The 24,669-nt window shown below is 34.1% G+C and overlaps 1 long non-coding RNA gene across 1 annotated transcript; it reads right to left on the bottom strand.

The window, feature by feature from the left end:
- Positions 1-12,981: 12,981 nt before the first annotated feature.
- LOC143411760 (uncharacterized) lies at positions 12,982-22,816 on the bottom strand. Its single transcript, XR_013092891.1, has 4 exons — positions 22,696-22,816; positions 21,097-21,186; positions 14,995-15,084; positions 12,982-13,440 (listed from the first exon to the last, which is right to left on the bottom strand). It is a non-coding gene; the product is annotated as an uncharacterized LOC143411760 (long non-coding RNA).
- Positions 22,817-24,669: the final 1,853 nt, after the last annotated feature.

Genomic DNA, 24,669 nt, shown 5'->3' with positions numbered 1-24,669 from the left:
ATTTCTGATCTTGGAGGCAGTGGGTCAATAAAAACAAGCCCTTCTCATGGTGATGCCAGTGAACAAGTGCATACAAGCCCAATTGTACCACTTTCCAAGTTTTTGCTTGGGTAACATTTGTTCGTAATCCACAGACCAAAGAAATCCCCAACCCAAAACTGGCATTGATTAAAGAAATAAAACCATCTTGGGATAAAGAAATTCTCTGACAAGTCCAGACATGAAGAATTGGGAAATAAACTCCACATTTTTAGTTAAAGAGTCTACAAAGTCATGTTAAAGAATGTGGATACAAAGAATCAGTCTCCCAACAGGACAATGACATGAATTTCTGTGGCTTCAGTGAGCAGGAGGGAATAGAGTTGGATTTGAGCGGTCTATTCAGAATAACACTTAGGATCATGTCCTGCCAGAAAACGGGACTGCAATACCTGGAGACTGTGGGTATCCCACAGATGGAGGGAGCTTGTGAGTAGGGGAAAGGTGAAAGAGGTTGAACTGACATAGGTTGTCCACAGGCTAGGGAACTGTCTAGAGGGGAAATTCTTCACAATTGCCAAGGAACTTACACATGCACCCCATGAGAAAGCCAGTGTTCTGGATGCCTGGGACAGAGGGTGGCCAGTTCAGAAATGAGAACGAATGTAGAGAGGACCACCTCCTCACCTGGTAAAGTTCCCTTAACTGCATTTTCCTTTTCCTAACCCCACTGAACCTGTACATTAAAGTGGAAAAGAGAAGTGAGTGAGTGCACAGGGGGCATCACTCTTCACATTTGAGATTAGCTACTGGGTCTAACCTGTACTGGGGGAAGGAGGGAGAGGAGGTTAAAAAAAAAAAAAAAGTGAGTTTTCCTTACAGAATCTGGAATCTGCTTAAGATACTGTTAACAGAGTATAATTGATTAAAGAAAATAAAACCATCTTCTATTTATACTTCTGAATTGCAACTTCTTTTTTTATTATATAATTTTATTTTTAAAAACTTTTTTAGTTAACAAATCATTTATAAAGGAACAATCCATAGACTGTGAAAAAGAACATTTGCAATAACTTGTTTACAAAATATACAAAGATTGGAAAACTCAACAATCAGCAAATAATGAAGTTAAAAATTAGCAAAATACATAATCATATATTCCATTGAAGAGGATAATCAAATGGCAAATAAGCATATGAAAAAAAAATACCCAGCATTATTTGTTGTTAGAGAATTTCGTATTAAAACCATAATGTACCAACCTAAGAGATGGTACTATATATATGTATGTGCATATATATGTATATATTATTGTGCATATATATGTATATATTCTTTTTATTTGCAAAATAAAAAGTATTAACAAACAACAAAATAGATCTGTTGCCGTGTACCATATGATAAACATTTCATAACCATAATAGGGTAACTTCTTCAAGAAAGTGTAACAATCCCAAATGCATCTGTTCCTTATAACAAAATTTCAAAATACATGAAGTAAAAATTAATGAACAATTATAACAAAGGCATTCCGACAATCTTCTCTCTGAGTCTGACAGCAGGACTAGTCAACCCTTTTTTCAAAATATTACAACATCCAACCTATCATTTTCCCAATTTTCCACTGACTGTCACAGCAGGTGTTCTTTTTTCAATAATATCAATAATTTAAATATAAATAATTCAAGATATTAAAATTAAAAGGTATAAATGTTCAACATGCATAAAAAGCAAACAATAACTAAATACTATATACATATATCACAGTTTAAATACCAATACACCAATAGGTTAAAAGTAAAAGAAGGGGAAAATAAACATGAAAAATCTAAAGTAGAGGTATTAATATAAAATAAGTTCAAGAAAGAGTATTTTCAGAGATTAAGGGGAACATTTCATAACCACAATAGGGTAATTTCTTCACGAAAGTTTAACAATCCTAAATATGTATGTGCCTTATAACAAAGTTTTAGATACATGAAGTAAAAATAAATAAAACTAGAAGGGCAAATCCACAATTGTATTTGGAGGTTTTAAGCCCCCTCACTTTGCTGGAAAGTCTAATGATAGAAGGCTTAACATTATCAGCCACCTTGACCCATTTGTTACAGAGAATTAATAAAAAAAAAATGACAAGTAGAAAATTAATAAGGAGAAACTATATTCTCTCATAAAATAAGCTTTGAGGAGTTTTAAAAATTTGAAATAATGCAGACTGTTTCCTGCATGATTTATTACATTAGAAATCAATCACCTTAAGATATATAGAACTCTCAATACTTCAAAATTAAATGGCACACTTATAAATATCTCACAGATCAAAGAAGCACAAGAAAAGTAAACAAAAAGTGCTTTGAACTAAGTGATAATAAAAGCTTAAAATATCAGAATCTCTGGGACAAAATAACTTATAACTTAAGTATTTGTATCAGAAAGAAGCTAGATTAACAAAAATCATTTTCAAGTTAGGTAGTAGGAAGAAAAAATAGGAATAGCAGCAGAACTATGTGAAATAGAAAAGAAATAATACTGCTAAAAGTTGATAAAAATCTAACAAGTCTAATCAAGAAAAAATCAATGGAAAGGGAGCTCTCAAAACGACTCTACAGATGCTAAAAATGTATTAAGGTAATATTACAATTGTATAATTAGAATTATATAGCTTATATAACTTGGACTATTTTAGAGGATAGAAATTCCATCTTGTTTATGCAACCCACATGAGTGGTATGTTTTTGTTTTTTTTCCATCCTTTCACCTTTCGTCTGTGGATATCTTTGCCTATAAGGTGAGTCTCTTGGAGATAGCATATTGTTCGGTTTTGTTTTTTAATCCAATCTGCCAGTCTATGTCTTTTGATTGATGGGTTTTGGCTATTAACGTTCAAGGTTATTATTGAGACATAATTTGTGTTCCTGGTCATTTTGGTTTATTTCTAGTTCTTGATTTGAATTGGTTTCTCCTTTGATTGACTATTCCTTTAGTGTACTTCTGTCCTTCACTGGTTTTCACTTTATCTTCATGGAATATTTTGTTGATAATATTCTGAAGTACAGGTTTTCTGGTTGAAAATTCTTTTAATTTTTGTTTATCATGGAAAGGTTTTTGTTGTTGTTGTTGTTTGTTTATTTGTTTATTTGTTTTGTTTTGTGTTGTTTTGTTTTTGGTGGTGATGGGGATTGAACCCAGGGCCCTGTGCATGTGAGGCAAGCACTCTACCAACTGAGCTATATCCCAAGCCCCTCTATAATGAAAGGTTTTTATTTCATCTTCAAATATAAAGCTTAATTTTGCTGGATATATGATTCTTGGTTGGCAACCATTTTCTTTTAGAGCTTGGTATATGTTATTCTAGGACCTCCTAGCTTTGAAGGGTCTGGGTTGAGAAATCAGTTGAGATCCAAATTGGTTTCCCCCTATATGTAATCTGATATTATTCTCTCACAGTCTTTAAAATTTTATCCATATTCTTTTTTTAATATTTATTTTTTAGTTTTCAGTAGACACAACATCTTTATTTTATTTTTATGTGGTGCTGAGGATCGAGCCCAGCGCCCCGCACATGCCAGGCGAGCACGCTACCGCTTGAGCCACATCCCCAGCCCCTTATCCATACTTTTGCTGAGGATTTTCATTACAATGTTCCTTGATGTGAGTCTGTTGCAATTTTGCACATTTGGGGTCCTGTAAGCCTCTCATATTTGATTTTCCATTACATTCTTTAGTTTTGGGAAATTTTCTGATATTATTTCATTGAAAAGATTGTGCGTTACTTTGGTTTGTATCTCTGTGCCTTCATCTATCCCAATAAATCTTAAATTGGTCTTTTCATGTTATCCCCTAATTATTGGAAGTTCTGTTCATGTTTTCTTAACATCTTCTCTCTGTGGTCAACTCTGTTTTCAAGATTATATATTTTGTCTTCATTGTCTGAAGTTCTGTCCTCCAAGCAGTCTAATCTGTTGGTGATACTTTCTATTGAATTTTTAATTTGGTTTATTGTTTCTGTCATTTCAAGGATTTCTGTTTTTTTTTTTTTCCCCCAGAATCTCTGTCTCTTCATTGAAGTGATCTTTTGCTACCTGTATTTGGTCTCTTACATCATCCTTTACTTTGAAGATAAAGTTTAACTATGTAAATTCTAAATTCCTTCTCTAACATTTCTTCCACTGTGGTATCAATGGATTCTGTTATTGGAGTATCTTGGTTTGCTTGGGGCAATTTGTTTCCTTGCTTTTTCATGACCTTTGTGTGTCTACCCATCTAACAGTATGGATCTGAGGCAGAAGAGTTTCTACCCTGTGGACTTAGAGTGTCCCTGAAAGTTTCCAGTACTTCACTTGTAGAGAAGTTGCCTTTCTGATTTCTTGGTTTCATACCACAGAGCAGCCAGGAATGTGCCCTCCTCTATTCTGCTATCTTGGATCTCTCCTGCAACTTCTTAACAAACCAAGTACATAATAAAATAGACCAATTGTTTCATTTTAGTTGACCAGTCAGTATTGTAGGAATATGATTCTTGTTTGTACCAGAATTTAGACCTAAAAAAAATGCAAAATGTTGTTTGTAGGCAAATAAAATTTTAATCTAAATGAATCCAAGGATTGATACTGTATTCTTTTGTAGAAAATATTACCATATGTCATTAAAATATAACAAGACTTTGCAATTTAAAAACCAGATTTATAGCCTTTTTATTATAAAATCGATATGCACTCATTTACAGAAACACTTGGAAAGGTGTTGTAAAAACACCATTGATAATCTCAAAACCCAGAAGTAACATCTGTTAATATGTTGGTGTATTTTCATTTAATAGTTCTTTATGTATGCATGTTTCTAAAGATATTTTAAGATTATACTGTTACACCCAGCATTGTATCTTCTTTCTCTTCTTTCTTTTTTTGGGGAGAGGGTACTGGGGATTTTACTCAGGGGCACTTAACCACCAGACCATATCCTTAGTCCTTTTTTGTGTTTTATTTAGAGACAGGGTCTCACTCAGTTGCTTAGTGCTTCACTAAGTTGCTGAGGCTGGCTTTGAGCTTGTGATCCTCCTGCCTCAGCCTCCTGAGCTAGTGGGATTACATGTGTGAGCTACTGTGCGTGGCTATATCTTGCTTCTTTAATTCAAAGTTATATTGTGATCATTTTATGCAATTAATAATTTTATGAGAAACTAATTTTAATGACTATATAATGAACAACATATGAATGTTCCATATTTTGTTCAACAACTCCCCTTTTGTTCAACTGTTTCCCTTCTTTCGCCCTTATAAATGATGTCAAGATGTACATTGTTCTCCATAAAATTTTGACATGACCTCCAATTTTATTTCAGTTGAGCTACATTCCTAGAAGGGGAAGTGCTAGATGAACAGGTTTTCTTTTTAAGGCTTTACTTACTGTACATTGTTTTCAAGATAGATGATGCTCATTATAACTCCCAGGAATAATTATGGAAACATCAATGTCATAGTACTCTTGCTAACATGAAAATAATTAGGCAAACTGAAAGGTGAAACAGACATATCATTGTTTTTGTTGCTGTTGTTTTGTTTTTAGCTAGGTGTTTTAAAGTATATATTTATAGTATAAGTGTGTATGCCTGTGTGTATGTAAGTTTAGTATCTTATCTCTGGGAACTGTCCTTTCTTTTTTTAATCACTACTAACAATTTTTAAAAGCTCATTCTGTTAATTTCTATTTTTCAGATTGATTAATAATCAAATTGTCTAATCTTACATTAATAGCTCAGAAATCCCACGAGCCACTTTATTTATAAATTTATACTCTTTAGCCTAGCAAATGGAAAGCATTAATTTAGATCCAAAGAAACCAGAGTTCAAAATTATTTTTATCACTTACTAGTTGTGTGTTATGAATCCATACTTAACTTCTCTGAGTCCCAATTAACTCAGTCATAAAGTGGAGAGGACAATTCTCATCTTCCAAAGTGTTTGTTAGAATTGCGTTAGAATAAGATAATCCAGCACCTAATAGCTACACATTTTATAATTCTTTAAAATCAAATCATGAGACAGTATTTAGATACACAACAGAGAACTGATTGATTTGAAAAACATAATTACTTTATGCTTTTTACAGTCTCTTCTCATAATGTATTAACTATTTTATGGTGGCTAGTACGTTTCCTGTCAATAGAGGTTAAAAACTCAAGATAATATATAAAAACCTTTACTCTGTAAACCACTTCCTCTTTTTATTTCCTCTTTAACGTTACGCTAAACTTTGACTAAAGTCTTTCTTTCCCTTTATTTCCTGCTTGCTTGCTTTTGTTTTTAATCACTCAATGTTCTGCTCAGATCTAGAATCCTTTCTTTATTCTTGACTAAGTGCTACTTTATTAATTGAGCTCCTGTAATATCAGTTTCCTGATTGGCATACTTCCTTCCACTCATCTTCCTTCCACTCATCTAGTTCTCAGGATGGAGAGCCAATTTTCACTTCTGTTTTACAAGCAAATTTCACAATAGCAATGAATTAATTGAATGAAACACCAGAAGAGGTTCTTTAGGTGATTGTAATTATAAGATATATTCTAAATTTCTTATGAAAAATCTATTTATTTTTTATATAGAAAGAAACATTGTCTCCAAAACAATGCTGCTTTTTAGAACTGATCCCAAGTGAAATAAGATTGTGTGTGCATCCACAGAAAGGATAAGCATTGCACTAAAGTTTTCACTTCTGACATTAATTGGACTAAATATCTTCCTTTACAGAATATTAAATTCCTGGACAAGATACATTTTAAAGGCATTGCTGGTTTTACAAGTAATGGGGGAATTCTCTAAGGATAATCTCTGATATTTGAAAACAAAGCTGCAAAGCCTGGAGTAGACTTTCTTGTGTGTTCTTGAAATTTTCCATAATAAATATTAAAATATCAAGGTAGTTGGGGAGGAGACTGGGGGATACAATAGCGAAGAGGATAAATATTAATTTAATAATTAAATATTAATTTAATAATGTTATTATAGATCTCAGGTTGGATGACATTAAGGATACTTAATTCATCTTTATTACATGAATTATTAGTCTTATTTATTTTTAAATAAAAATATCAAATTTCTGTTCCTGACTTTTTCAATTAAAAATAAATGAATTTATTTAAGAAATAAATAAAACATAAACATCAAAGTGAAGTAATATGCAACAGTGCAATTTGCAGCATATGTGCAATAAAACATGTACACAAAAGATATGTTTTTGAAGAACGTATGTCAATAACAATGGATATCATGTCAAAATGGACAAGAATAATTAGTGGGTACTGGACATTATGGAAAAATAAGAAATAGGGAAATAGAATACAGGTTAATACTACAAAAGAGAAGTCCTAAGCAGATGGATGGTGACAAGTCAGTATAAAATGAGAATTAAAATTATGAGTAATTAATTTACCTCCCTTTGTATGCACATGCATCCACAAGTATATGTATGTTGATGGCATGTGTGAATATGCACACAGACATATGTATAATTTTAAGGGAATTACTTATGCTTCATGGGCGTAGTATGGCATAAACCCCATGGGGCTGGCTGACAGATTGGAAATTCAAACCAAAAATTGATGCTGAATTGTTTCTGACTTTTTATTTTAAAACTTCAAATATGGAGAAAAATTTAAAATTTAAATAATGATATAAAAGGCATTCATGTACCCTCCACTAAATTAAACAATTATTAACTTGTTGCCAAATTTTAAAATATTGCTAAGTATATGTATAAATTTATTTTTTGACTAAAATATTTGAAAGTCAATTACATACATATGGATTTTTGCTCCTAAATATTTTATCATACAATTTCTAAGAGTAAGAATGTTCTGCTTATTAACATACCATTATTACACCTAATAAACTTAATAATAATTTTACATTATTTAATATTCAGTGTGTGGTAAAGTCATCCTATTTTCTCCAAATTCCTTTTATAAATGCATATATGAATGTATTGAATTTGACAAATGAATTTTATAACAGTTTTCTGTTTTAATCCAGGATAATCATCAACCAGAATTCTTTTTCCTAACTGAATTTTTTGCAGAGTTCAGCAAGTCATCTTACACCGTGTATCCTATATCCTGATTGTTTCCACTTGATGTCATTTAACTTGTTCTTATGCCCTTGGTGTCCGGTAAACTAAAATTTAGCCTTAACTTGATTAAATTCAGGTTAAATCTATTTGTTAAGAATATTTCATTCATGGTAAAGGTAATGTTTGACTTCACATATCAGGAGACTAATCATGTTGCATTTTGTTTCTCAGTGTGACTGTATTGATTTTGATGGTGACTGCCAGACCTCTGTGTTGTAAAGGTGCATTTTATTCTTTGGAATATCCTATTCTCCAACCCACCTACTAAAAAATTTTATCAGCTCTTTACTAGGTTGTTGAGAGCCACAGCCAAGTCGGAATGGCCCCTGGCATTTTGCTGGAAGTAATGGTTGAGAGGCGAGCCATTAAGATGATGCTGGATTGATTTAATTGTATATAGACCCCTGCTGTCCGGCTAGGGCACCTGCTACTTTGGAGTTCTCTCAGGGATTTCCTGGGGAGTTCGCGTTGGTTGGTAAAGTTCTGGTGGAGGGAGTTCCGGTTGGTGTGGTGTGCCGGAGAGGGGCTGTGTGGGGGGCGTTCGGGAGAGTTCCCGGGGAGCGTGTGGAGTGCTGTTGGAGTTCAGGCAATAAAGTTTCCTGTTTGAACATACAAGTGCTTTGTGGCAGCTCGGTGATTTGTGCCCAGCCAGACTTCGGCACTAGGTATTGCAGAATCATGATTTTCTAATCCAGTCATATTAAACAGGAACTTTTTCAGTAACTTTTTTTGCTTTTAAAAGAATTACATCAGGGTGCTAGAGCTCTAGTTCATATGAATGAGTTAAATTTTACCATGTTGTTATTCTATAGGTATGTTTACCTAGAAAAACTATTCTTTAATATTCTACTATGGACTGAATTTACCCCCAATCTTCATATAATGAAGCTCTAACCTCCAGCATGGTGGTCTTTGGGAGATAATTGGGTTTAGATGAGATCATGAGATTAGTGCTCTTACAAAAAGGGACACCAGAAATCTTGGACTTTCTCTTTCTTCTATTTTATCTGTCTCTCTCATTTTTTTTCTCTCTCTCTCCCATTTGACACAACATGAAAGCAGCTATCTAAAATCCAGAAAGAGGAAGAGGGTCTCTCCTAGAATCTGCCCATGCTAGCACCCTGATCTCAGATATTCAGTCTTCAGAACTGTTGTTTGAAGTCTATACAGCATATTGTTATGGCAGCCCCAGTTGATTTACACATACAGTTGTCTAAGTATTCTAGAACCCCTTGTTCCACCTCCACTCCTTGTTGCCCAACATTTTGTTAGGAAGTCGGCCTCCACTCTGAATTCTATTCTCCTAGTGTATGAAGTAGCTGAGAAGTACTAGGCAGCCTGTTTATTGTTCTTTCTGTATAGTCATTACAATGCAAAGGTGATCTGAAGCATGGGTTCTCAGGGTTGCCTTCCCCATGGAGCCTGACAGGGCAAACTTGTCACTATTATAATTAGTGAACATCATTGAAGCTAGGTCTTTCTTCAAGCTTTTGGGAAAAATTAAATTTATTTTTTATCTGACAGGTATGAACAAAAATTGCAAATATCAGTAGAGGAACATGTAATGTTTCAATATGTGACTACACTATGTGATATTTAAAACATACTCAGCTTCTCAAACATTTATTATTTATTTATGATGAAAGTTTTGAAATCCTTCTAACTTTTTGAAATCATTTCTTCTAGTACATCAGTGTCATTTATAGTCACCATACTGTGCAGTAGCACGCCAGAACCTCTTGCGCCTATCTAACTATAACTTACTACCTATTGATCAACATTTCCTCACACTTCTCTTCCCTCTCCAAGATTTTTGTTCCTTAGAATAGATTTTTACAGGTGGAAAAACTTGGCCACAGTTATAAACCTTTTTAAAGCTTATGGTATGAATTGTTGCTAGCTTTCCAGAATGATTATACTAAATTGCTTATACCAATTGTTTACAAGCATTCATTGCTAATCATTATAATTAAAAATCATTTATGAATATAGTAGAAAAATACTTTATTTGTATTTCTTTGTGTACATACATTTTTTTAATTTGTATTTTTCCTAGGAATTGTTTTGGTCATGCCATTGCCAGTTTTTCTATGGCAATTAAAACATTTTCCTAATTGTAAATGTTCAGTGACTACAAACTAGGTTATATTTTATTACAAATTATTTGAAATTTACAGAATAACTTTTGAAGAAGACTGTTTTACTAGTGATACCATGGTCCTGCCAACATTAGAGGGATGCTAAGAAATGTGGAAAATAATGTTATTTCCAAAAAGCTTTTTTTCTCCATACTTAACAGAATCAAATAGTCTAAATGTGTTTTAAAGCAATGCCATTTCTAAATGGCTATATGATTTAGAAAATATTTTAGCAATGGATATGAATATATTTTCTAAGTATCCAAAGCATGGTAATATACGGGGATCAAGGTTTAAAACTATTCTTCCAAGGCTATTTGGTTCCTTCATAGAAGTTTACTGATGATTGCTGCAGTTCGGCTGTGATGAACAATTTGTGTAGATTGATACAGCAGGAGTGGGAGCCGTTTATTGTAGGACAGGAGGGGTATTTATACATTCCACACAGTTTATCTAATTAACATAAACTCGATACAGCAGTCAACCAATAATGAATCTCCACACTTAATGGCTCGCTGGCGTTACTTCACAAATTACTACCTCTGGCAAAATGCCAGGTGCCATCCAGACTTGTTTACAGACTCTAACATTTGCCAGGTGCCATCCTGACTTGTTTACAGACCCTAACAGATGATATTTTTGAAATGGTCAGAAATTGATTGCCTGAATCACAAATACCTGGGTATGCATAGAAATTTTAAAAGTATAACTCTTTTAGACCTTTTTTTGAAATTTAAAGATTCTTCCTTAAAGATTACCTCTAGATAGGGAATAGGAGTGGGTGGAAAGAGAGGGAGAAGGGGAATAGCATGGATGGTGAAAGGAGACCCTCATCATTATACAAAATACATGTATGAAGATGTGAATTTGGTGTCAACATACCTTATATATAATCAGAGATATGATAACTTGTGGCATAAAGATGTAATAAGAATTGTAATGCAAAAATAAATAAATAAATAAATGAATAAAAAATTTTTAAAAAAGATTCTTCCTTAAGCACATTTTTTTTTTTTTTGCATTTCTTCTTTGCAGATTTCAAGCAACCTTTGCTAACTTAGAAGATCTTCCTTCCTTATACACTTCCTCAAAGATGAGAAAAGCATATAATGCTCAATCCTGGTTACCACCTAGTTAAATGAAATTACTATACAGCTCAGCCAAATAGCAGCTTCTTTTTATATTCTGTAGTGCGTTCATCCTGTATGCATCCAGTCAGTGCATAGCTTCACTTTGAGGAGCAATCATGGCTCTCAGGGCTGAGACATTTGAGTTGTAGTTTTTGTTACTAGTGACGTAACCTGACGTTATGTGGCCATTACTGTGACACAACTTGTAGAAATATAGGTTGCTTTTATTATTTATCAGTTATGCTTTCTTTTATTAAGTAGTTACGTTTGTACTTGGCAACTCTATTCACCTTCTTTCTAGCATGGTAACTTGTCGGAGGGCAGAAATATGTTTTACTTATTACTCCATTCCTATAAAGAGTCTTGATGTGAATATTTCTGAGGAAATTGAGTTGAGTTGTCCCATTTTTAGCATGTGTTAAAATTATTTAAAAATCACTACTAACTCTGACCCATTTTTTAAAAACAAACCAACTGCATAATACAGCAGCCTTATATACCCGTGTTTTACAATCCTCAGAGTTCCTCTAATAGCTAGTTTAAATCTTCCCTACTGCAATTTCTGTCTACCACACGAGACTGACAGTAATTGTTTTCTATCATTAATATGGAAATCTTTTTTAAAAAAAAAACAGTTTTATTTCTTCCTTCTCAAGTTTTTTATAACTTTATATTGCTTATTTATTTTTTATGTGATGCTGAGGATTGAACCCAGTGCTTCACACGTGTAAGCGCTCTACCACATAATCACAACCTCAGCCCTGGAAATCTTTTTCATATTCAAAAAATGAGACTCAGTCCCTCTTTAAGCCCTCTTTTTTTTACAGATCATATAAATTCAAATCCTTTATTCATGTTCTTACTACTTAACTTTAAATTTTATCTGTCATTTTGTAATGAACTTCCTCGAAGTGGCCATGTAGAATTTTATGAAAGTTTTGACTAATGTACAGTTGTTTGTATAGTGTTAAGTCATTTGTGTACTTGTGAAATCCAGAAATCAATGGAATCATGAAAATAGAATCAAATTTAAGACATGAAAGAAATTAACAAAGGCCTAATAACCACCTCCACTGATCCGGTGGCACAAAAATCAGTAGAGGGTTTAATGTGATCTTTTTTTTTCTGTTAAATCATTTTTTAAACCTAATAGAGGGAAATGCTTCTATTCTCCTTGTGTATGAAGTAGCAGTAATGTAAATGCCAATCCAAATTTCAAAAAATAAATGGGATTTTCTGCCACTTAGTCACTAGGTTCTGCTTAAGGTATATAAAGACACTGAAATTGAGCCACTGCATGCACTTAGAATGTGGTCTTAATACCGACATTGATCCAAATATACCTTTTCACTATAGTAAGTGATAAATTATAGTATGACCACTTACAACCTTTGCACTCTCATCAGTGGTGTGTGATCAAACAACAGAATAGTTGAGATAGTAACAGGGAGGGCCTCATTTGTTCCAACTACACCAGTAAACTGCCACAGAATAACTGACAGAAGGTAAGATCTTTTATTTTACCTTCCAATGTTTTCTCTTTTATGCAATAAGAGATTACATAAAAAGATGATTGAATTTTTATTTTGTGTCTGTTGATTTTTCCAGTTGATTATTGCTAAGTCAACAAAAAAATAGCAACACTATTTCTTCTTAATATGGGTCACTCCAGCCAGCTTTATACAGAGGATATGAAGAGCCCCAAATCTTCCAATGTCAATCTGGCCAAATTGTATTTGTGATCACAGTGGGAGACTGCAGTGAATAGAAAACTCAACTCACAGAGGCTTACACATGCAGGGATTGAAGTGTCTCATCAAAATGATGTCCACAGGTGAGTAATGACTTGGGGTTGCAGCTCAGCATTTCCTTTTTATCTTTCTGTCTGCCATTTTTATGTTATTTTTCATCCTCATACTGTGTTTGACTTGCAGCAGCCTGAAGGTGACGGCAACGTAAGCTCCATGGTCACATACCATTCATGAAGAAGGAGAAACAAGGAAGAGGAGGCAACATCAGTAGTTGTCATCATTTTCTTCTTTCCCCCTATTTCTTCTCATTTTCCAATTCTTTATTATGGAAAACATTAAACACACACAAAAATAGGAATAATGCTATTATGAATCCCATGAACCTTTTACCCATTTTCACAACTATCAACATTTTGCCAATCTAGTTTCATGGATTTCCTTCTTGCTTTAACAGGAATATTTTAAAGCAAATCCTAGACAAAGTATAATTTCATTCACAAATATTTTAAAATGGATCACTAACATTTTTAAATATTTGCAGTACCAATATATCATGTACAATTAACAACAACTTCTGTAATATCACCTTACATGCCTCTGGTAGCCTCTAGGCAGGCACTATACGTATAGGACAAGCTTCTATACAAACTCAGGGATAAGCTGTTGACCCTATAAAAGACTCAATGTGTCTGCAAAGTTTTCTTGCTATTGTTGTTGTTTTAGCTAAATTCCTTCGGAGAAACTTACAAGTGACCATCCAAAATGGCCAAGTCACTCTGATTAAATTCTTTTTCATCATAATATTAAGTTCTCCCTCCAGAAGCATTTTTATTTATCATTTTTTAAAGAAATATGTAACATATGATTGTGAACTGAGCAAACTCAGGAGTATGTCCACCTCTAAATGTGATGATAAGTTTTTCCTATATGAATATGCATACATTTTCCAATAAAAGCTCCTTACTGTCTTTGTTCAGAGAGAATACAGCTTTGAGAGCTATCTCTAGTGTTCTTCTTCCATTCCATAAGTAAAAAACCTCTCTTCACTCTCTCATCTCCTGGTTGTGCTTATCGGCTTGGCACTCACCAGAAGGTTAATCTATTGTGTTTGGTTATACATGGGACATAATTATATTTCTCTGATTTTCTCAAGTGTTTGAATCAGGAGCCAAATTAGTTTATTTGGTTGCTAAGTCTCTTATAATTTATTATTATTATTTGATCCCTTCAATATTTATTATATAGATTCCTTATATATTTGTTTTTCAAAATCATTTTTTTTCAAATTATTATGTCATTATTGAAAAAAGTTGAGTTATGCTTAAAAAGGATTTCATACATTCTGAATTTGGCTGATTGACTGTTCGTGGTTCACTTTATATGCTCTGTTAGGGCATTGACTTGACTAAATTGAGATTTAAGATAAGCTCAGTTTTATTTTTTTGGACTGAAAATATTTCACAGGTGGTGACTACCTTGTTGCCTATTAGATTCATACTGGCTGATGGTTTTATTTTTTTCAGTGTCAGGACTGATCAGTATGCTCATTTGTGGTCAATTATGTCTAATGATAGTGAAATGATTTTCTTCTAGCATCATCATGAATTTTTTTTTTATTTTTTATTTTTTTATTGGTTGTTCAAAACCCTACAAAGCTCTTGACATATCATATTTCATACATTAGCATACATTAGCTTCAAGTGAGTTATGAACTCCCTTTTTTTACCCCAAGTACAGATTGCAGAATCACATGGGTTACACATCCACATTTTTACATAATACCATAATAGTAACTGTTGTATTCTGCTACCATGAATTTTTTTTTAACGTATCTGTTGTATTTTAATAATTGAAAACAATTTTGACACTCACCTTATTCCATCTTGGACCTTTAAGAGACCATTCAAGTTGGCTCCTGTGTCCTTTGTGCACTCCATTAGTCTCTGATAAACTCCTTGCTTTCTAGCACAAGGAAGAAGGCACATTTTGTATATTTCCTGACCCAGATCTAGTGTTGGCCATTTTCCAAGTTACCCTTATTCATTTTAATAGAAGTTAGGGAGTTCATTGCTACTAGATTGGCCATAGTTTTGGGGTTTTTTTTTTTTTTTTTTTTGTAGAAAGAATTAGGAAATGTATAATTTAATAAAGAGAAAAATACACCATGATTTCCCAGTGCACAGTTGCTGGGTAAATGACCATCTGTCCACTTGAGAATGGCTAATAAAAAAGATTTATGCACTTATAATATTGTATTAACAGGGATTAGCTTTGGCTTAATAAGAGAGATATATTTGTAAAGTTTACTCAAATAATCCAAATAAGACCAAAGATTTTTCTTCCCCATACAAAAGAAGTCTGGTGATGTGCTGTCCAAAGGCTAGTGTGGCAGCTGCATGCTGTCACAAGTGACTCAGGCTCCTATCTTTGCTGACATCTTTGGCATTTCAGACTCATTTTGCATAGATCACCATTCAATCTAGGTATTAGTCAAGCAGTGAACCACTTTGGAGAACAGTTTGATAGTTCCTGAAATGTTGAACATAGAGTTACCTAACATATGACCCAGAAATTCTAATCCTAACTCAATGCCTAAAAAAAAAAATAAAAAATAAAAACATAAACGAATGCACACACACAAAAATTCTTGTACACAAATGTTATAACACCATTCTTACTTATAATATCTCCAAAATGGAAACAACCTAGCTATCTATTGATTGGTAGGTGGATAAACAAAGATGGCATATCCACACAATGGAATATTATTCAGTTATATGATGAATGAAGTACTGATAAAGGGTACAACATGGATGGATCTTTAAAACATTATAATTAATGAACGAAGTTAAACTTAAAAGGCCATATTGTATGATTCCATTTATATGAAATGTCTAGAATGCAAAATGCAAGAAGTTAGACTGATTAGTGATTGCCAGAGGTCGAGAGAAGAAAAAATGGAGAATAGCTACTAGTGGGTAATATAGGAAATGAGCAAAGAAAATGTTTGTCTTTGGTGGTTATGGCTACACAACCCTGTGGAAATACTGAAAAACACTGAATTGTACACTTTAAAGCAGAAGTAGGTGAGTTATAGTTCAATAAAAAAAAATTGTATCTCAGAAAAAAAGTGTATCTCAGAAAAAAGTGTATCATTAGTACTTAGTCGTTAAGAATAAAGTCATTTTCATTGCAAAATTTAGATTTAAATTTAAATTTCCATTGCATCATTTAGAATGATAGTCTTTGAAGGGTTAAATATTTTACGTGGGTCATTAAAAGATACAAATGTTGGTGAATTTAGAAGGGGACTTTTCCATTTTTGCTTCTGTGCACCTTTGCCTTATTTAGGCCCTAATGATCATTAACACAAAACAAAAACCCAACATTTCTCACTGTTTAGTAAAAGTGAAAAATAATAAGAGTGCACAGTGACCAGTCATCTGATTTTATGACACTTGCTGCAGTCTCTGGGTAATTGCCATTAAATAGAGAAAGAAGCCAGACGAAGAGTGGTTGGAAGTTAGAAGAGGGCTGCAGGTGGGAAATGGTCTCTTTTATGAGCGCATGGAAACTGGATTTTCTGCTGTCAGTATTGCAGAGGGCAGTGCCCGCTGGGATGGCATTACAGCTCTTTCAGCTTTACAGCAGGCCGTGCCTGCTATTGATACTGTTCAGCAGCAGAGCACTAGTGATTCCTTTGCAGGTTCTTATCTCATGATCTTAAAGAATAAAATCTACAGATAACCAAGAGTTAGTGTGAAAGAAAAATATTTATTCAAGAGAAAGAGAAGAAACAGAGCTCTTGCTGAAGAAGCGGGGTCCTGATAGAGGGTTGCCAAGGAGGGGTTTGGCCTAGAAGTCTTTATCAACATGGCTCAGGGTGTTGCCTAACTTTATGATTATTAGATCTGGTTGGTTGTGTTCTTTTAACTGCTGGGTTTGAAACTATTTGCAGCTTCCACCTCAGGTCCATCCTACTTTCCCTTTTTCCACTTTTAGGAGTCAGAGGGTTTTGGTGGTTGGGATGTTTGGAATGTTTCTACAGAGATATCCATTTGCCCTAACTACCTGCTACGTCTTACTATCTGACTATCCTACCTGTTCAACAGCAGTAGGATTATTGTGCAATAAGGATATCAAACAATCTGGCTAGAAATAACATTCGTGATTTGGAAAGGCCTACTGCGTGTATGGGGGAACTCTCCCAGCAATTCTATTCCCTTTGTAGAGGGACCAGGAAGAATACCCTAGTCCCAGTTCTAGCAGGAAGAGGTTCAGGGGCCCCTGTCCCAGTTGGTCATACCAATGTCCAGTGGGCCACAAGCCCAGCCATAGAGGCTAGATAATATTGTTGAGCACAAGGAGATTGCTTTAGTTTTAGGGGTACCAGATTGCAACTCTTTATAAAATACCCAGATCCCCTATTTCTTTGGGTCTTCCTTTCTGAAGGCTCGGTTGTCAGCTAGAATTTATATTAAATATATTTGTGGACTTCACTCTTCTAATCTGTCTTTTGTTATAGGGGCTTCAGTCAAGAACCTGGTGATGGGTAAGAAAAGATTTTCTCCCCACTACAACAAAGTAATTATATTATTCCTTTTCCTAAGTACCAAGCTTAGGTATTTAGGATTAAGGCTAGATTAAATTAGCCAAGAGTTTTTTTTTTTTTTTTTTTTTTTGTGGGGGGGGGTTTGTTTGTTTGTTTTTAATATCAGACTTAACGTGTCAGTTTGGGAGGAATTTCTAATAGTGCTAAATGCCTATTCATTTTGATTTTAGAGTTCTATTTGGTTTTGTACTCATTTTAACCAATGATGAGATATTTACTATTTACTGAAAGACAAAATTGCTGAGTTACCTAATATTATTGAATGGCAAAAAGAAGAAATACAAATTATGGAAACAGTGCATATTGGCAATATAGAAAACAGGGTCACTGAAATATGTTAATTACAGGAATGCACATTTTGCTATTTTGTCAGTCTTATTGTGTATTTTAAATCAGTTAAATTTCCTTTGTCAAAGATGAAAACTTTTCTCCACTGACTGAGAAAAAGCTCTAATTAACAGAAACAGGGACATCAATTTACATAACAATAACTCTTGGCATTACAAAAGCTTGGCATTTGGTTTTCTTTTAAAAAAAATTTGGTCTCTGTAGGACATATCAGGAATCTGAACATACAAACTTTGCTAAGTTCCCCTCAGTTTATTAACTTTATATGACATCATTTGTCTTTCCATCATTTCTCCATCCGCTCTTTAAAAAATACACAGATTCCCTATTTCTTTGGGTCTTCCTTTCTAGAGGCTCTGTTGTTACCTAGAATTTATATTAAATATATTTGTGGACTTCACTCTTCTAATTTGTCTTTTGTTATAGGGGCTTCAGTTAAGAACCTGGTGATGGGTAAGAAAAGATCCCCCCACACACACAACAAGGTAACTTTATTATTATTTTTCTATGCATGGTTTCCACGGAAAGCCATTGTTTGAATAACAATTTCGTGTTGGTTTGTATGTGAGTATGCAAGCAAAAACTTCTTGAGTAGAAAGAAGAGAATGAACTCTAGTCAGATATCCCCAATACTCATTAGAGTAGGGTAAACTTGGTGACTTGAGTGTCTCTGTCCTTAAGTTCCCTTTTCTAACATTGATTGAATGGTACTTAGGTGATAGGATCATTGTGAAGACGATTCTCTGTGTGATGTGTGTGGTCTATTACTAAATGTTAATTTTTTGCTTCCCCTTTAGCATATAACATGTATAATGTTAACAATGTGTTTATATCCCCAATTAGAATATACAGGCAGGGAAAGAAACAGCCAAAATGCCTATTCGCAACCAGGTACTCAGTAAACATTTGCTGAACATTTCTGATTTCTTTCCAAATTGCTTCAGAAATTCATGGCTTTTTACCTGATTTAAATGGATAATTCCCACCTACCACCCCATGCTGAGAATGGAACCCAGGGCTTCCTGCAGGCTAGGTGTGTGCTCTACCACTGAACTAATCCCCAGCCCAATTTAAGCAATTAATTCTCTATTCAAACCAGCCATAAACCTGATTCAAATAGAAAATTGGGTGAGGCTTTACCTCTTCTCTCCTCCCCATTTTTCCATTACAAATGGTCATGTTTTCTAAAAATCTAAGTGGATATTTGAGGTAAAAAGTATTGTTTCTTCATATTTTATTTAGCTCCTTATCCTATTTAGATTATTTTGCTCTGTGAAATTCCAGAACACATTCTCTTCTGTTTTATCATGATTACTTTTCAAATAAAAAGGTATTTTTAGAGCATTTCTCCTTCTCTTCACTTCTTCGTCCTTTGACTGAGATCAAGTATAGACTATTTCTCTATAGGTACTCCTGTTCCCTCTCTCAAAATCAACCAAGCTCAGTGGTGATTTGACAAGTTAGGAAGTCACTAGATCCCATAGGAATGGTTAGAAAACAGAAAAATCATGATCTTAATTATCACTATGGAAAAATCCATAAAAGATAAATCAATTGTTGGTTGAATAATAGCTTTTTATTCAACAAAGGATGATATATTTAATGGGAGAAGAGTAGTTTTTTTTCATTAGCTTAAAAGTTTTATACGTTCATATTTAGAGTTATTGTCACAGAAGGTACAATAATAATTGTAAGTTTTTGGTCTCCTCTTTTAAAGAATTTGCCCTGAAAAGATCTCTCTGGGTCATTCTTTTGAACCTGAACAAAGTTATTTGTATATATCATTTATGAAATTTTTACATTGAAATAAAGAAATAAAAGAAGATAATCAGGTAACTTTTTCAAACATAATTATGTGAACCAGGGTATAATTTTGAAATAACCCTTTTAAATCCTTTTGGAAATTAAAGTTCAGAGGAGCGTCTGGATTTGCCTAGAATGCTCAGTAATATAAGTCTCATGTTTAAAAGTGGAGTCCTGAAGAATTAATAGACATTTGCATGATGAGGAAGTATCTTAACCATTTCAGGGTGGTAGACTAGTATCTAGGGTTAGGCTTTGATGTGATTGCCTTACAATGTTTAAAATGGCTATTATGATGACTGTAATTCTTTGCTTCTCTTGGAAATGACTATGTGAAAAGAGTGAAAAGAATAAGCAATTTCTCCTTCCTTAACTTCCTATTCATTTCTGGAAGAGGTTACCTAGCCACCTAGGCTGGGCAAAGTTTCAGGGTGCTACCAGAATATTTCTAAGGATGTTAGTTTACTGTTACTCTCAAATAACATCTTTACTCTTCTATTTCCTTTTCCTGTATTCTCTTTAACATTTGCAAAAACCTCTACTTACACCCAAGACCTTCTAAAAAATGCTTTAGAGGCAATATTTAGTCCTGCCTGAGGCCAAATTTTCAACCCTCTCTATATTCTATAACTTGTTGTGTATTCTCTCATATTTATTCCATGTGTATTTATCATAGCTTCCAACTAATATAAAGATCTTGGGGGCAGAATTCATGTCTTTCTATCAGAACTTAATTGAGTCCTACAATCTGTTAGATTGCTTCTTTTTGGTTCAGCCACCATGGGAATAAGAGAAACTGCTGAAAAATATGTAATCTGGTCAAACTTGAATTACAATGGTAGAAGCATACATGTTGGGGAGTTCCCATCGGCTTTCCAGACCCACTCTCCATTCATCTCTCGCTTGCTTGCTCTGGCTGACCTTTGTGGGCTGTGTATCAACTCACCCCCTTCCGCTCTGGCTTTCTCTTGAGTTCTGCCAAAAGGAGGAAGTGGAAGGAAATATGAGGGGCAGAAGTGGTGCTCTCTCTTTGCAGCAACTCATGACTACATCCATGGATCCTTCTGCTCATTCTTTTCCTATACCCACAGGTATAACCCTCTTCAGTTTCCAGTTGACTGCACAACATCCACCTTCAGATTTAGAGATGGTGATGACTCCCAATTATTTTGGCCTTGGGCTGTTTTACCAACAAGTGTTGATTTCCTTACCTTTGCCCACACGGGTCTCTCCCTTAAACTCTCTCTTTACTCATCTCTATCCATCTGGGATTCTGAATAACACTGGAGGTGGCCATGACCCTGGAAAGAATAATTTGTATTTTATTTTTGTTATTGTAGAGCAAAAATGTACTCCAATTTAATGTGAATGTTTACTTCTCAGAAAAAAAAAATAGATGTACAAACTTCTGAGATTGCCTGAGGAAACTACATATAATTTTAAATTATGACTATCAGTGATCTGTGAACCAAACCAAATGTCTTAGTCAGCACCATACTTCTATAAGCTTGTTTATGTAACAACGAAGTTTTCTGCCCAATGAGTTGATGATCTGTTATTAACCAGCCCTATTCATTCTAACACAAAGAGCTTAATTGACTCAGCGCTCCCATACAAGCTAAAACTTGCTCAGGAACTTTTTGAACTATCTTAGTCTTTATGTAAATGAGTGTGAATTAACTATGTGACTATCAAATGATAGTTACACTGACTGCACATTTTCCAAAGTGATAAAGTAATAAAAAAGATTCCTGTACTGTTAGAAGTGTCAGGAATGTATGATCTCTAGGTAATTCTTGTTTTATAGAATAATAAGATAATCTTAAAATATTACTGCTTTTATGGTATTTGAAAATGTTCTTTTTCAGTTAGGGAATTTATCCATTGGATATTTTTTGTTAAGATATAGGATTTTTATACTCATGCCCCTTCAAATAAGAGAAATATCTAAATTGACAATAAGGATAATTTGGCAATAATTATACAGTTCTCTTTTATTCTCTAAATATTAGTGGAAAGTAGACACTTTTTGAGGCATACTGAGAATATGTCTTGGAAATTTTCTAATTTTTCTCTTAGAGTTAGTTTAGATTGGATTAACGAGAAAATGTATCATCGTAGCTGGAAGCTATCATAATAGGATTCTCTGAAAACAGAAGGTAATTGAATGAATGGGGGAGATTGGTCTATAGAGCTTTAGAGATAGCTTAATAACGTGTCTGCACAATTATATAAAATCCATGCACCCATCTGTTCTATCAGAGTATGTTTGAGTGTCTCCTCTCATTATCCCATGGCACTTCATCTCTGCTTTCTTTGTGTGTTTTGTTTCGTGTAGTTATTTAAATAAATGTCTTATCATTCCTTCTAAATTCTAAGCTTTTTGGTAACAGAAAACAAGTCTTATGCACCTGGATATATACCAATGATCACAAATATTAAGGAATTATTGTTACTTAGTATGATAACAATATTGTAGTTATAATTTTAAAGTTACTTATCTAATATACTGGAGTATTTATAAGGTTAAAAGTTATGATATCTGGCATTTATTATAACATACTCTAGAAACAAATTTTGGGGTATAGAGAAAATAAAATAAGGATTAAAAAATGCTGACAATTATTAAAGCTGGTTGATGGGTACATTGTGGCCATTGTCCTTTTCTCTATAATTTTCTGTGTTTGAAAATTTTCATAATGTAAATTAAATTTTATAGATAGTATATTATATAGAACTATAAATGTAGAAAATAATAAATGTAAATAAAACTTGTGTTAGAATACTTGTTAACAGAAGCTTCCACTCACCTTGCTCTGGCACATTTGCTGGGCAATATAAGTGTCTGCCTTGTCCTTATCTAGAGAAGATGTCATCTGGGGTCCTTCTTTGTTCTTCTGGGAATGGATCAAAATACAGAGTAACCTTGTCTCTACTGTGTAATGGCCAAAGCTGATCAATCTAGGTGCAAGTTGACAGTTGATCTAATTGGGGCCAATCATACTCTTTCTGACAATTTTGCAACTTGTAAGAGAGAAGCACTTAAGGGCATTGGAGACCTGTTGCATTTATACAAATGCCCAGAAATGAGGCTTATGAATTCTTGCCCTAGTCCCTGCTGCCCTGAGGTTTAGTTGATCGTTTCTCCCCTTGAATTTGTGAAATGCTGTAGCATTTATCCAGTAAATCCTCTTCTCTGTATTACTTAATGCAGAATTGGTTTCTGATGCTTATAATAATAATAAAACACAGATGACAGTATTTGCCTAATGTACCACCTGGAGAAAATGAATTCATTCACCATATGAAGAATCAAAAGTCTGAATGCAACCCCATTCTGCATGTGAAATATTTTCACATCTTAATGCAGTATACAGAAAGCCTCCTTTCTTTTTTGTCAGCTTCCCTGTCTTCAATAAATAATTACTGAGTACCTCCTATGAGAGTGGTTGATAGAAGTCAAGAGAGAACTTGAGAGCTAAAAGGCAACAATTTATAATTACATGGGAGGGTGGTAGAATGAGGGTAGAAGGATGAAAATTTTGCCCCATCAACAAAGTGGATGGAAGCAGAATCCCTATGTTCAATAAAATATTTGTCACTGTCTGATAAATTATTAATACTAAATTGGAATCAGTTTAACAATTCATTATCAGGGAAAGAGTTTGACTCACTAGTATATTCACTTTATTATAAGAGCAAAAGCTCCCTGAGATTTGATGACTCACATCAGTCCTTCCTAAGCTAGTGGGGCAACAAGGGTAGTGGTGGTAGCCACTATATCTAGTTAAGAGACTAATCATGATTTCCAACCTTTGTGAAGGAGAGGTCCCAGTCCCCTTAAGCACTTAGCTGTTTTACGAGCAAAGAAGTTGGTCTGGATAAGCAACAGTATTGCTGTAGATGGGTCAAGTAACCTGAATAAGAGGCATTCTATTGGAGATGTAGGGGTGGAAACTTGATTGGAGAAAGATCAGGAGAGAGTGGAAAGAGGGCAATTAAAGCAATAATTATGCAAGTACTTTGAAAAGTCTTGCTATAAAATCTAAAAGAGAAATGGCATGGTATCTGGAGAGGGATGTAGGGGCCAAGAGAGGTTTTATGTTACTATATATTTAATGTTGATGGGTACAAACCTGTAGAAAGGTAGAAGTTGAGATGAGGAAGATAGAGGAAAGAATAGTCAGAAGGATGTTGTTAAGAGAGAGATTATAGGCATGAATTCACATATGGAGGGATTGTCTCAGGGAAGACAGTTCATCCACAGTAACAGCAGATGAGGATCGGTCCATGGGCCCAGATATAGTAGGTGTGAAGATTTGGCTTGTGTGAATTTCCTTCTGATTGCTTATGTAGAACCTCAGTATGTAAACCATATTAAGGAAGAGGTTTTCCCATAATAAGCTCTTGTTTGTTAAAAAAAAATGACAGTTTATAAGATGTAATATTGTACCTCAAGTAAAATTCAAACTCCTTACTAAAGCTTATAGATTTCTATATCATCCAGTCTATTCTAAACCCATCCAGTACTATTGTCTCCTTTGCTGCTTCTTGCAACAGCCAAATTGTCCTTTCCTTTCCCAATATGTCATGTTTGTTTCAGTTGAAGGACATTTGAACTTATTTCCCTATGACACTACTTCATCAGGTATGTATAGGGCAGTCTCATTGTCACCATTTAGGCTCAGTGAATCCATGAGGCCTCCTTAGATTGTGCTATAAGTTATAAAGTCCTTTATAAAGTCCTTTGTCTCTGACCCAGGAATCTTATGTCCTCTGCCAAT

The sequence above is a fragment of the Callospermophilus lateralis genome, chromosome 12, assembly GCF_048772815.1.
Source record: "Callospermophilus lateralis isolate mCalLat2 chromosome 12, mCalLat2.hap1, whole genome shotgun sequence".
Lineage (NCBI taxonomy): Eukaryota > Metazoa > Chordata > Mammalia > Rodentia > Sciuridae > Callospermophilus > Callospermophilus lateralis.
This window is presented reverse-complemented; position numbering and strand designations above follow the sequence as displayed.